Source organism: Neomonachus schauinslandi, chromosome 10 (assembly GCF_002201575.2).
Source record: "Neomonachus schauinslandi chromosome 10, ASM220157v2, whole genome shotgun sequence".
NCBI lineage: Eukaryota > Metazoa > Chordata > Mammalia > Carnivora > Phocidae > Neomonachus > Neomonachus schauinslandi.
This window is the reverse complement of record NC_058412.1, coordinates 5,566,752-5,579,343: the sequence shown is the minus strand read 5'-3', so window position 1 is coordinate 5,579,343 and position 12,592 is coordinate 5,566,752.

Here is a 12,592-nt window from a genome sequence, read left to right as displayed (position 1 = left end):
ATGCCAATCTTGAATTCCAGATATTAAGCCATACATTTCTCATAGTGTATGAATTCCTTTATATACCGCTAGACTTGGAATGCCAACATTTCTTTTTTCAGGATGATTGCATTTATGTTTAAATGTCAGATTGTTCTATAATTTACCATTGTTTTTCAGACCTAGTCAAGTTTTGCTATTAAGGTTCTTCTCATCTGTTATTTGTGGAGAATACTTCCCCCCCCCCCCCATTCTCTGGAAGACTTTGGGAGAGATTGATTGAATTTGCTATTGAAGCCATCTGGGCCTGGAATACTCTTTATGAGGAAAAAGTTTTGTTATTGATTCATTTACATTAATTGAGTCACTTCTAGTAAGTTTTGTTTTTTCTAGGAGCTCACTCATTTTGTTTAAATTTTTGATATTGGCGTAAAGTGGTAAAATCACCTACATTTTCATTTTGGATCATGCTTTCTTTTCCTCTCTTTTCTCCTTCTTTCTTGAGCAGTGTTGTCACAAGTTTACAAATTTTCTTCATTTCTTCCAAGAATTAAATTTGTTTTTTCACCTTCTTTATTGTGTGCCTTAAAAAAAACAAACTTTATTGATTCCTGCATTTAAAAAAATTCTTTCGGGGCACCTGGGTGGCTCAGTCGTTAAGCATCTGCCTTCGGCTCAGGTCATGATCCCAGGGTCCTGGGATCGAGCCCCACATCGGGCTCCCTGCTTGGCGGGAAGCCTGCTTCTCCCTCTCCCACTCCCCCTGCTTGTGTTCCCTCTCTCACTGTCTCTCTCTCTCTGTCAAATAGATAAATAAAATCTTAAAAAAAATAATAATAAAAAAATTAAAAAAAAATTCTTTCAATTTTGTATGGATATCATTCTAGATTGTTGATATGGATGCTTAGCTCATTAGTCTTTCTAATGAAAGTTTTTCTCTATTTCTTTTCTAATATATATAAAACCATTTCCTGAATTTTGATATGTAGTATTTCTGCATTATTTTATTTAAACATATTTTCTAATTTTCCCTTAAGTTCTTGATTATTGAGGCATGTAATTCTTAATTTCCAAACGTGTATGTATTGTCAAATTATCTTTTGTCTATTTTTACTTCCAGTATAACTGCATGGCCATCAGAGGATATACTCACTATAAATTCATTTCTTAAAAAGTGAGTCATTGGTTTTGTGACCCAATATGTGGTTTATTTTTGTAGCTGTCTCTGGTGTGCTTTAAAGGAGAATGAACTGTACAGTTTGGGGGATAACATTCTATGTCTTTACCAGTCAAGTATGTTATCAAGTTGTGTGTATCTCTGTATCTCCACTGTTTTTTGTTTTGTTTTTCCTCTTTGAATCACTAATTAGTGAGAGTTGTGTCAAAATTTCTGAAATGGTGGTGGGTTTTTCATTTATCCTTGTAGTTCTAGCAATTTTCATTTTATGTATTTTGAGACTATTATTAGTTGCATACAAGTTTCTAAGTTTTTTTCTTCTAAGTGGTTAGAACATTATGTTATTATGAATTGATACTCTATTAATTAGTTTTGCCTTAAAATATATATTATATAATGTAGTTACATCAGATTTCTTTTGGTTAGTGTTTACATAGTATATGGTGTTCTTTCTTTTTACTTTTGACAGTTTTTATTTACTTTTTAAGTAGGCTCCACACCCAATGGTGGGGCTTGAACTCAAGACCCTGAGATTAAGAGTCACAGGCTCTACTTATTGAGCCAGCCAGGTACCCCAAGTTTTGAAAGTTTTATCTGTTTGTTTTAGATATATGTTTATATAAACTGAGTATATTTGGATTTTGTTTTCTTATTCAGACTGTGGCGATTTTTATCTTTTAGCTAGATCACTTAGTTCATTTAATTAAATGAAATTACTGATACGTTTGGTTTTTAGTCCTTCATGTTATTTTGTACTTTCTATTTATCTATGTTTCCTTTCCCTTTTTTTCCTGCATTCTTTTAGTGGCAACCTAGTAATTATAACTATTTAATTTATCTATATTAACAAATGCTTTTGTCCTCCTTTTGGACAAGACAGTACCATAGATCACTAACTCTATTTGTCCCCCTCCTGACTCATTGGCTGCCGTCTCTCTTGCCCTTGGAGATGACATGTTCTCTTAGTCATCTCCATAGCTCTTGGCAGATCAGGGTCCCCAAATGCCGTTCTGACTTTGCCATCCATTGCAATAATTGCACTTACCTTTTTTTCTAATGGTTAAGCATTGCCACCTAGCTTTTGGTATTCTGGGATCCTATTGTCATACTGATATCGGGGAACACCATTCTGTGTGAGCATTTCTTACAGTTCATGATGACCTGTAGAATGCATGAACCTGATGTCTCCCATTCACCAGGGCATACCTTCTTGCTTTGGCAAGCAGAGGGCCTCCAAGCCCTCCTGCCTACTAATTGGCTGGTATTCCACCATTCCCTGTTAAAACCAAGGGGTTTCAATAGTATATCGTCTTTAGCAATCCCAGTTCTCTGAGAATTTGATCCCTTCTTCCATGCTGCTAGAGAAGTTCTGAGATTTCTAGTTTACTTAACATGGGCCGTTGCTTTCTCCCAGCTCTCAAGTGCCATTATAATGTGTTATAGTGTGTTAGCACCATCTCCCATGGTCCTTGCCAAGGTGTTAAATCCTTGGTCACGGGAGAATCCTCTCTTATCCTCCTTTATGTTTCACCCTGACCTAGATCCCATAATTCCAGGATCGAGTCCCATGCATGTTTTCTTGGCTCTTGCTGATATATCTTGGTGAGATCTTGTGGCTCTTTTGGGGTATAGTTCCTTTCCTGTGTCTGTATGTCCACCACTTCCCTAGCCACATATGTTGGGACTTAACCCTAATTATTGATCTGGTGGCTAGGAGGGCTGGTGGAGTAGATCTTAAGCAGGGGGCAGGGGTGGGATAGAAGTGGGATTGGATTCCTGTGGTCTTATGTGTTAGAAGCCACTTGATTTTAGCAGGAAGGAGTGAGTCACTTCTGCAAAGGACTTGGAATTCTCAAGTGCATCTGTCTAGATGACAGCACCCCACACCTCAGGTTCCACCTTCCCAAACAGGGATCTGGCCTTGGCATAGTAGCCTTGCTGAAGTTGAGAATTCAACCTTTAGAGCCTGCTACACCAAATATTAACTTCTGGACCCAGTTCTCTAATTTTCTACCCCAAATATCAGTAACATTCAACAATTGCCAGTCAAGTCCATTGTCCTTATAATTAATTACTGTACCCATACTTGAATTTCTTAAATGCATGTGATATTACACTCCTGGGGCATGCCCTTCAATATATCCCTTCCTGGTTCATAATTGTGAACCTTTCACAGTTGTACTTTAGTGTGCCCTGGGCTCTTCACACTTCCTTTCCTGGTCCTCAATGATGGGGTCTTCATTGACAGTTGGCCAGGAGGTCATCCAGTTCCAGAATCCCTCTTTAGAGTCAGCCTCCTCAGACCAGTGCTGGCACTGGCTGCCCTAAACCAGATTCCTGGGAAAGCGGACTCTGAAATATAAATTTGAGGGCAGGAAGTTGATTGGGGGTGTATCCTTGGGATCAATATCTGTGGAGATTAAAACAAGTAAAATTGAACAATTGAAATGCAGTCAACACAAAGGTCTCAGCTGATTCCACAGGGAACTCTGGATGCTATTGTCCCGCCTGGAGGCAAGGAGGCTGGGTTTTCACACGCTTTGAATTGCCCAGTCACCAGGGGCAGGCTGTCCACAGGGAAGGGAAAATCACCTTGTGGAGATGGCTGTCTTGAATTGCAGGCAACTGGGGCATTCCCTGGAGGGTGACTTAGCTGTGAACTGTCAGCAGCTGGTGGAATGGCTCCAGGGAGGGTAGTGGGGCCATTGCCCGAAACAGGTGGTGTTGTGGCTGGCTTTCATTTTTTGAGGGGCTTGGACCATTGATGCCAGGTTCAGAAAATAAATGTGGACTAATTTGGGAGAAAGGTCAGTTAGGCTGGCTTTTCTAACCAGTAGGAGCATCGGATCCACAGGGATTGGGAAGTTTTGTGTTGCAGAGATTCTGCTAGAGAGATATATACCAAATAGACTGAGACTAATAAGAAGAGTGTCCATGTTTTCTCCCTTATGTACTCACTCTATTCCTGTGAATGGTTACAAGGAAAGGAACGGGCATGGGGTTCTAGTGGGGAGAAACCAAGCTCAGACCCCAAAATATTGTCCAATTGTAAGGTCTTAATGTGCAGTGTGAAAAATAGGAGAAGCTTCTCAAAGAAATTCTGAGTCTTGGGTTTTGTAAGAAATGGCCAAGAATGGGCAATAGAGAATTGGTGAGTGTTCTAACTAAGTAGAAATGACATAGTCTACAGGGGAGTGATTTCTGTCACTGATTCATGTTGTTTGTTTATACATCAGTAAGATTGTGGAGGGCAGCGATGATCAATAACCTGGTGTTATGGACTGAATTGTGTCCTCCCCTAAATCCATATGTTGAATCCCTAAACCCCGGTGGGACAGCATTTGGAGATAGGGTCTTTAAGAAAGTAGTTTTGATGAAATCAGGTCATGGGGGCTCCTAATCCAGTAGGACTGATGTCCATATAAGAACAGGAAGAGACACCAGGGATGTGTGCACCCATAGGAAAGACCATACGAGGACACAGGAAGAAGGCCACCATTTGCAAACCAAGGAGCAAGGCCTTACCAGAACTCAAAACTATTCACTCCTTGATCTTGAACTTCTGGACTCCAGGACTATGAGAAAAAACCAAAAACAAAAAAACACACAAAACAAAAAAAAACTTCTGTTGTTTAAGCCACCCACTTACGATATTTTGTTATGGTAGCCTGAACAGACTGAGACACTTGGTGATTTCTGACCCATTCTGTGCACATCAGTGTGCCTCGGGACAGTGGTTAGAAACCTCTTCAATGTGGAAATATCATAGGAATATACGTATTTGAAGGAAAAGTGAAACAATACAAAGCATTGAAATGATTAAAATTCAATTTAATATAGTGGTTACCGCTGTGTGATTGCCTCTAGGGAAGGTAGAAAGGGATGTAGGGGAAGAATTGGTACAAGGTGGGCTTCATCTCGGTTTGCAATATTTCGTTCCTGCAGCTGGTTGGTGGGGGCATTGCCATGTATAATTTCTTTTATGTCTTTATATCATTTTGTATACATGGAATATTTCATATAATGTTAGAAAAAGAATAGTAAAATATTTTGAATAGTCACTGATCAATTCAGTATTTATTGAATCCTTTTTTAAAAAAAATATTTGAGAGAGAGAGCACAGAGGAGAATGAAAGGGAGAAGCAGACTCCCTGCTCAGCAGGGAGCCCCACACAGGACTCGGTCCTAGAACCCTGAGATCGTGACCTGAGCGGAAGGCAGACGCTTAACTGACTGAGCCACCCAGGCGCCCCTGAATCCTTTTTTTTATAATATTAGTAGAATAGAAGGGAAGAAGTAATCAAACATATGCTTGATTTTCTTTTTCTTTCCTTCTTTTTTTCTCCAGCTTTATTGGTATATTACTGACAGATAACATTTGTAAGTTCAAGAAATACAATGTGACAGTTTGAAACACATATTTATTGTGAAACGATTAAACAGTAAGGCTAGTTAATACCTCCATCGCCTCACAAAAATTGTTGTTTTTCTCTACTCTCATAATAGCTTTCCAGTATACGATGTAGTGTTGCTAATTACAGTCACCGTGCTGCACATTAGATCCCTGGAACTTGTTCATCATACATCTGGGAAGTGTGTGCTCTTGGACCATCATCTCTTCATCCACCCAGCCCAGCCCCTAGGAACTACCATTCTCTTCTCTGTTTCTATGAGTTTGGCATTTTTAGATTCCACATGTAAGTGAGAACATACAGCATTTGTCTTTTACTGTCTAATATATTTCAGTTAGTATGATGCCCTCAAGGTCCATCTATGTTGCCACAAAATCAGGATTTCCTTCTTTTTTACGGCTAGGTAATATTAAATACACATATATAAATACATACATGTATATATATATAATTTTCTTTATTCATTCATCTGTGGATGGACACTTAGGTTGTTTCCACATCTTGGTTATTATAAATAATGTTGCAGTGAACGTGAGTGCAGAGATATTTTTGATATAATGATTTCATTTCCTTTGGATGTATACTGAGAAGTGTAATAGCTGGATCATCGGGGTAGTTCTAATTTTATTTTTTTGAGGAACATCTATACTGTTTTCCCCAGTGGCCATACCAGTTTACATTCCCACCAACAGTGCGCAAGGGTTCCCTTTCTCCACATCCTCCCCAACACTTGTCTTTTGTCTTTTTGACGACAGCCATTTTAACAGGTGTGAGATGGTATGTCATTGTGGTTTTGATTTGCATTTCCCTGATGATTACTGATGTTGAGCACCTTTCCATATACCTTTGTACTTCATGTACCTTTCATGGCCATTTGTTTATCTTTGGAAAAATGCCTATTCAAATCCTTTGCCCATTTTTTATCCAATTTTTTATTCTTTATTTTTATTTTTGCTGTTGAGTTGAATGAGTTCCTTATGTATTTTGCATAGTAAGCCCTGTAGATAGATGGTTTGCAAATATTTTCTCCCATTCTGTAGGTTGCCTTTTCATTATGTTGATTATTTCTTCAGCTGTACAGAAGCTTTTTAGTTTGATGTTGGCTTTATTTTTCAATGTAGTTGTGTTGCCATTAACCCAACCATGCTTATGGCCTGGACCCTCTTACAGTTAGACTTCTGCTTTTTCAAGGTCACTATGTTCAAGGCTATAGGGCTAGCTTATTTAAAGAACTTACCTGCAAAGTCTACTGTCTTTAGGCAAAAGATGCACATTTATTATTTTTTTAAAGATTTATTTTATTTATCTTAGAGAGACAGAGACAGAGAAAGAGAGAATGCATCTGTGCAGGGGCGAGGGAGGATAGAAGGAGAGGGAGAGAGAAAATCTCAAGTAGACTCCCCACTGAGTGGGGAGCCTGATGCGGGGCTCGATCTCAGGACTCTGAGATCATGACCTGAGCCGAAATCAAGAGTCAGATGCTTAAACGGACTGAGCCACCCAGGTGCCCCAGAGGATGCACATTGATGGTAAATTAGGTTTTATTTCTGCCTCGAGGCAGAACCATCAAGATTTTCTGCTGATTCCATTCAGTTGTCCTTGCAAAAGTTTTCATGCCCCATGATGCTTAAAATAATGCTAATTATACCTGACATTTATTAATGGCTTCATAATTATCAAAGTGCTCCAAAGGCCTTGATAACTTATTAGATCCGACCATCCTAAGAAGGAGAGTGTCTCACTTGGACTGCCTGCTATCCCAGGGAGGAGCCCCAGCTGAGGAATGGGAGACCCTCCCTAGGAGGTTCTCTGGCAAAAAGAACAGGAGGAAAGGGGTGCAGTTAACCAAATGGCAGAGTACGCAGTATGTGATACCTCCAAGATCTTTCATAAACTGATAAACTAAATGGCCAGGGTGATTGGATTGAATGCAGAAGGCTAAGGTGAATGTCTGAGCACAGGGCATCGCGTGCAGAGGAACTGAGCTGTTGGCACTCACAGAAATCAGGGCTTTAACCTCTTCCTCCAGATCCAGAGTTTAGGCTGATTTTAACCAGATTTCAAATGCAGAAAAAGCCCCATCCAACACCTGGTTATGTGAACAGCGGTGAAAATACAAACTGGACTGCCCGTTATGAAGGTGCATTGACAAAAGCCCTAGGAGGGAAGGGGACAAATCTCAGCCAGCAGTGATGATGCTGGAAGTTAGAGCTAAGGCTTCTGCCTCCACACCATTTCTGCCTTCTCAGCCCAGACTAGCACCATGGAGTAAGCAGGGATCCTGAGAACTCACGTCCAGGATTCAGATACACAACCCTAGCTCAGTCATCAGCGAGGGAGGAAGGCTGATGGAGGAGGAGAGAGAAGCAGCAGGTCTGAGGCGGGGGTTTCAGTGGGATCACAGGGTGTAAGTGAATGGTGCTGCAAGGTAATTTTCTTCTCAGATTCTCCCGGCCTCTGGTGACATTTCCCGAGGCTTTGTATTATCTCCAACAATCAGTCTTAATTACAGCCTTTCCAGTGGCCTGTGTCCTGACTGGGCTGGGTGGTGTGCTGAGTCAGCAGGAAATGATCTCATCAGCTCCATGGGAAGTTCCTGCATTGTAATGGAGAAAACAGAATCCAAATAAATTAGATTGAAAAGAAAGTCCTCATCAGCAAGAAAGGGAGTTTGAAACATCACAAGTAACTGTGTTGGGATGTTGGGGGCATTTTAAACGGGAAATGTGATTAACTTTTTAGATTTTGGAGGACTTAACTTAGTGTAAAAACAAGGTAGAAACAGGCAGACCAAAGTCTCTTTTGTTGTAGTCACCCCTGCAGTGTATATTACTCAGAACTTATAAAATTATATAATTCTCTCTCAAGTAAAGCTTGGAACTCTTTCATTAAGGAAAGTAGGAACTTCCCTTAATAAAATAGGTAGCTGCCAGGCCTGAATTTGATTTGTATGTTAAAATGGGAAGGAAAAAAAAAAGTGATCCCCTTAGCTTCTTGTTTCCAAGGGATTTTTTTTCCCCAGAAATATATTGCTTATTGGATGGTGAATCTCTAATTTTGGAGACCATATGTTCTAGGTATTCTGGGAAAGATCCGGGTTTCAAATACTGTGGCCATTGTTCCCAGAAACACAGCATAACATACTTGAGAATCCCAGAAGTGATAGTTATCTCTCAGTGAACACTTTCTGTGCCCCAGGGACTTATGTGCAGTAAATCATTTCATTTTTCATGGTTAACTCTTGAAGTGGCTATCACTGTTGTTACAATGTTATCTACGTGGAAACCAACACTCCTTCAGCATTTCAGCAGGCACAGGGCAGAGCTCTGTGGGTCCAGAGTCTGACATTGTGGCCAGCATCCTGACTGGGAGAGTGATCGTGCTTTTCCACCTGGTTGTCAGCGGAGTTTCAAGATGAACCCAGGACCTTTGCACATCCCTACAGTGCCCTCTCCCCACTGCTGGCAGAATCTGTGTAGGTGATGATTACTAATCACTCCCATGATAGATTCCTGACCAGTAGACTTGGAGTTCAAAATGGGGCTTATCTAGGTAGGCTGACTTGATCAGGTCATCTCTTTACAGGCCTTAATGAGGTTCTCCCTGAAGTCAGAGGGGTGGAAAACCTGTGAGGGCCCGTAGATGGGGTAGCCTGGCAAGGACATCACTCGGCCTTTGTCCCCAGGCTGACAGCTAGCAGGAAAGCATACTTGCCCTCATCAGCCTCTGCATGAGGATAAAGCCGGCTGACCTCGTGGCTTCAGTCCTGTGACACCCTGAGCAGGGGACCAGTTAAAGTGCACCATACTTGCAAGGAAACCGTAGTGGATGAGTCTGTGCTGTTCGAGGTCACCATGTCTGTGGGAATCTGTTTTGCACAGTAGAAACCAATACTCCTCCTTCCTCTTCTTCTCCTGTCCTTCCTCCTTCCTTCTACTAATATTTACCAGCATTTATTATGTGTTAGAATATGTGCTAGGAGTTGTAGCCCCAATGGTCAGCACAATCAGATGAGGGCCCTGGCTTGTGAAGTTTATGACATGCCGAGGGAGACAGATATTAATCAGATAACAGCAGGATACAAGTAAAACTGTGCCCGAGGGGGCGCCTGGGGGGCTCAGATGGTTAAGCGTCTGCCTTCGGCTCAGGTCAAGATCTCAGGGTCCTGGGATCGAGTCCCGCATCGGGCTCCCTGCTCCTTGGGAGCCTGCTTCTCCCTCTGCCTCTCTCTCTCTCTGTCTCTAATGAATAAATAAATAAAATCTTTAAAAAAAAAACAAAAAACTGTGCCCGAGGTAACTGGGAAGACCTTCCATACAAAGGGAGAATATAACTGTAATCTTCCGTCTAGCAGAAAGGACAAAAAATATGTTCCCCAAGGCATGAACGGTTAGGCAGAAGTTGAAGTGTGAGTAGTAATTACCTTGGCCAAAGTACTGGGAAGGGCATTATAGGTATAGGGAACAGCAATAACCGTGTCCCTGTGCAGATGAAACCACACATACAAGGCAGCACAGAGGGCCTGAGGTTGTGCGTGGACACAGGGACAGGAGGTGTAGGAGGCTAGAGATAGGAGACTAAAGCTCTTTGTTCCAAGGGGTTTCCTTTGTAAGAACAATGGAAAGCCCATTCTAGAAGCATATGAAGTGAAGGGGATGTCGGGAGGCAGGGAAAGAGCAGGACAGGTAGAAAACACGTAGCGCAGCCCTCAGGAGAATGACCAGAGTGTGAGCCAGAGCCATGGCCTGGGGAGAAAAGGTGGGCACAGGCTGGTGACAGATGGGAGGCAGTGTGTGCGGTAGAAGGGTAAGTCAGCAAGAGCTCCAACGTTTCAGGTCGTGGTGACCGAGAGGAGAGGCTGTGGCATTAAGCGGGGCAGGGGGTGGGGGGGGGGGAGGCAGAGGCCTTAAGAAGGAAGGTCAGGGTCTAGCCGACCCTCCTGGGGTGGAGCATCTGGGACACAGCCAGGAGGAACTCTGCATACTGAGAGCCAAAGAGGCAATTGGAGACATCTGATCCGTAACAGAGGAGGCTGACTTTATGAGAGAGAATAGGATCGCTGATGAGGAGAAAGCAGAGAGAAAAAGGCCAAGGGCAGAACTACCTGGAGACCATCTACTTCTTTCTCACCTGTCTGGGTGACCCACATGTTCTCCTTCATAAATAAAGAAGTGGGGAGCATGTACTCCATTTCCGCCAGTATCCAAATAATGAGAAATTTAAATAATAATAAGTAATTCACTATAAATTGTGCTATAATTTATATCTCTGTAATATAAAATAATAAAATTTAAATAATGGACTTTAAGAGACTATAATGTGATATAATAGTAATTGAGGCTCTGTTATAATGACCCGAAGACAATATAAAGCCTCAGATACATTAATACATATTTAAGGTAGGTACTTTATTAACTTTAAGCCATGATTTAACTGGCCATGATCAGAGGACCTACAACCATAGGACAATACCAAATCTACTAGATACTGTTTGTTTTGTTTGTTTGTTGTTAGCTGAAACTCTATGTATTGTAAATTTTTCATGCAAGCAGATCTGGGAGGCAAATCTCAATTTTGATCTGAAAATGAATGAAGAAGAATACTTCACGTTTAGTTTTGAATTCACTGAATTATAGGAGAGAGTTTGTGTTTTAGAAATAAAACAGTATGCCATTTTTAGCCAGGAGATGGAGTGGTCAGTATCACATGACCCCCTCATTCCACTCTGATCCTTTTCCCAGGATATATTCCATTTCCATCCAGAATCAAGTAGGACGGGTTCCAATCCCAGCTCTGTCACAGACCATCTCTGTGCTTCTATGGAAATTATTTATTCTATAAAATATTTCTTGAGGCTGCCATGAAGATTATAGGGTATCTGGAAAATAATAATTGGTAAGTGGAAATAAAGCATCTGATTTAAACTCTGGTCTGCTCTTCCTACCCCAAATAAAATCCTATCCTCTCAAGAAGTAAAGGAACAAAAAGGTGAAAGTGACGGTAATATTACCTGAATGCCTCCTGGGATACTGTGGATCGAGTGGGGGAGTTCATAAAAAATTCTAGCATTTCATTCACTTTCAGCTGCTGTGTCTGACATATGGGAGGCTGTAATTTCACAAGGAAGTGAAACCTTACCTCCTACCAGGTGCCAGTATATTTTAAGCAAAGAGATATTACAACTCTGGAATTATTGAAAGCCTATGTTCAAGGAAGACGTAAAAAGTCACGTTTTTGAAATTAGCGTATGACATCATTGGGACTGGGTGTAATGGAGGTGACACAGTGGATGTGGAAGAGCAACACTTGGGCTGGGCAAGTCTGGAGGGCAGACCTATTTTTAGGATTTTATGATGCAGGGCTATTCTGATGCTCTAAAGAAACTGAAAAACTGTCGTCTCTCAAAGTAAATTGATACTTCATTGCCCTGGATTCTAGAAACTTTTTTTTTAAAAACTTGCTTTCTTTCTTTTTCTCAGCTGTCAATCTCTCCAAAGGTTAAAAATCAGAAGGTAAATTGCGTGTGTCCTCGCTATGCAGCCGATTTCAACTCATTTTAAGTGTCTAATTGACTTTTAAATAGTCTTCAGTTCATCTTGGAACTGTTTCCACGTAGCAAGAAAATATGAGGATGCGTATGATCTACTGACATAATAGCATCCTGGAAAAGTATGTGGAGAATGTGTGTGTGTGTGCTTGCATGATGTGTGCATGTGTGAGTGTATGTGCATGTGTGTGAGTGTGTGGGAGTATGTGGGTGTACATGTGAGTGTGTTTGAGTGCCTGTGAGTATGTAGGGTTGTGTGTGAGTGCATGTGAGCGTGTGGGAGTGTGTGTGCGTGCATGTGAGTGTGTGGGAGTGTGTGTGCGTGCATGTGGGTGGGTGTGAGCATATGTGTGCTTGCGTGTGTGTGTGTGCGTGCGCATGTATGTGTTTACCTCCCCCAAGGAACGTCAGTGCCCAGTATTTACTCGGTTCCTATTTTTGTCCTTTGTCATCACTGCTGTAATGGAGCCCGCTGTC